Source organism: Penaeus japonicus, unplaced genomic scaffold (assembly GCF_977035675.1).
Source record: "Penaeus japonicus unplaced genomic scaffold, GWHDUDI00000001_assembly GWHDUDI00000035, whole genome shotgun sequence".
Taxonomy (NCBI): domain Eukaryota; kingdom Metazoa; phylum Arthropoda; class Malacostraca; order Decapoda; family Penaeidae; genus Penaeus; species Penaeus japonicus.
Window position 1 is genome coordinate 15,486,814 of NW_028234437.1, and position 2,500 is coordinate 15,489,313.

Below are 2,500 nucleotides of genomic sequence, written 5' to 3' on the forward strand. Positions count from 1 at the left end.
TACGCGAGCAATGCATAAACTGCTATGAAAAAGATGCGCGAGCATGGCATCAGGGCTGTCCAAATAGGCCTTCTATCAAGAGCAAGGGACTACAACCACCATTGCGCACACACAACGATGCAACACACCAGGCTGCTGCGCTAAGTGAGGTACCTCGCGAAAATGCGTGGCAGCAGGTGCGTCGGAGCGGTGCATCTCATCCAGAGGGATGTCAGATCGACAAATGGCCGAACGTAGGCTACAGCCAGGCTGCTCGGCCAGCCGAAAGCGAGGGATAGTGCTGAAGGACCAGCAGTCACAGATCAACATCACATTGCAAAACAGGCCGCAGAACTTGATAGTGCTTCTGCAGCTAAGCGAAAGTAAATTAGAGAACTTATCGATAAAACTGTAAAGGATGTGTCAGAAGTTTGTTGTTGCTCTTGAGAAAAATACGAATGAATTTACAAAAAAAAAAAAAACAGTTAAGCAACTAAGAGAGTTTATTGAACTTCAAAGATCCGAGAAAAATGAACTGAAAAAAATATAGGAATAAATGATAGAGTAAATGCACAAAAAATGAGCAAGGGATGAAGGACGAAATCGAAAGTTTACTGAAAAAAGCTGTCCTTAAATCATTCAGTGGTAAATCAATAAGAGAATTAATTGGAAATAAGAAATTATCCAAGAAAAAGAAACAAGAAGTCTTACTCGACTTTCGGATGATACACAAACATAGAGAAAAAAATATAAGCATACTCGCAGTTTAAGAATGGATAACGCTGAGGTGACGAACTATGGCGGGATCACCCTCCTGAGTTGGCACATTGCCTCATTGAGGAGGCGATTGCCCAAGTTGCCAAAGAAAGTGCCTACAATAAATTTATATAAATTGTCTACAGGAATGCAGATTATCTAAGGGTGAGCCTTTGCCTAAAACATTGTCCTCTATATCTTACAAGCTTTAAATGCATAACTCGTGTGTGATGCATGTCAAAAAGACTTTGCCGCATACAGTTTTGCCTCTTAAAGGTCAAAGTAAGGGTACACAGTTACCAGACTGCATTCACTTACAACCTACTGCTATGGTTGGAGACTTTAACGCGCGCCATACTCAACTCGGTGGTCCCGTTCGCACCAACAGAAATGGATCAAGCATTTTAAGATTATTAAGCAGTCATGACTTTGTACAGCTGATAGGTAATGAAGAGTCCACCCGTAAATGTGTAGGAATTCTTGACTGATGTATGGTTTTTCATTTGTATGACACCGGGCATACATCCAGGATTACTGACGACCTTATGCTCTATTATCGGAGATAAAAGTTCCTATAATGCAGAGCTCATAAGCGATTTTAAAAGGAGGAGGATAAAAATCCAAGTTGACAAGATATCTAATTTTATTCAGTGTATTGACAATTGGTACACGAATTATTATCCAGTCTGTCCATGCAGCTTCAATGATGATTTGGTTTCTAAGATACACAAGTATCAAGACATTGAAATCCAGAGTGCAAAGAAAATTCGGATTCTTCTCCCAAACCTTTATAATGATATGCAAGATTCTCTATTATCATCCTTAAAACACACTGCTTGAAAGATTGGTAGGGAATACAGAAGAAACAGAACAGCTCCCTTACTGGAACTGTTTCAAGAGGTTCTGCAAACAGTCTGAGACAAAGTCGCATTATTGCAACAGGAAAAGTGAGAAAAGTGTGTCAATTCAGTAAATAACTCAGCACCAATAGGAAAAGCGTGGGAGGGTATTAAGAGAATAAAAGGTAAAAGTACATCTTAGACTGCACATCCAAAGCCTCGAGAAAAGGCATATGAGCTCACTACAGATATGCTAAGGTATCCAGCCCTGACGCACTGAATAGTGAATCAGCTGCTCTCTTACGCGAATCTTATACAGGCATGAGGGAATTGATTGCGCAGTATGATGATTGCGATGTTTCGTTTACTGAGACCGAGCTCGATGCTGCCCTCACCAGAGGAAATTCAACAGCTCCTGGTTAGGATGACATTACATATGACGCATTAGACTACTCAGAAATGTCCCTGGTGATCCTGTTCTAGGATTATTCCGACTCATTTATGAAAAGGGTGTGCTACCAATGTCCAGGACGCAGAATACCAATACCAAAGATGAATAATCCAGGAGAATACAGAGCGATTTCCTTAACGAGCTGTGTTTGTACAACTTTTGAAAGTCATACCAAATCGGCTATTAATTAGAATTAAAACTAAAATGTCGCAAAATCGACGGTTTGCAATGAACTAGGATTGATTATTTCAATAAATAAGACCAAGATATTTAGTCATAATGTAAAAATCCAAGGTAGGAAGTTCAATATAGATAGTAATAGTATAGCTCAGGTTGAGTCAGTTCGATATGTTGAGGTGATCGATAAAAATGTAGAAGTATATTAGCTGCCTTACGAGCAATTGCTGGCAATAATGCAACTTCGGGGGCAAACATACGAATAGTATGATTATGCTGCACCTGCTCTAGTATCAGT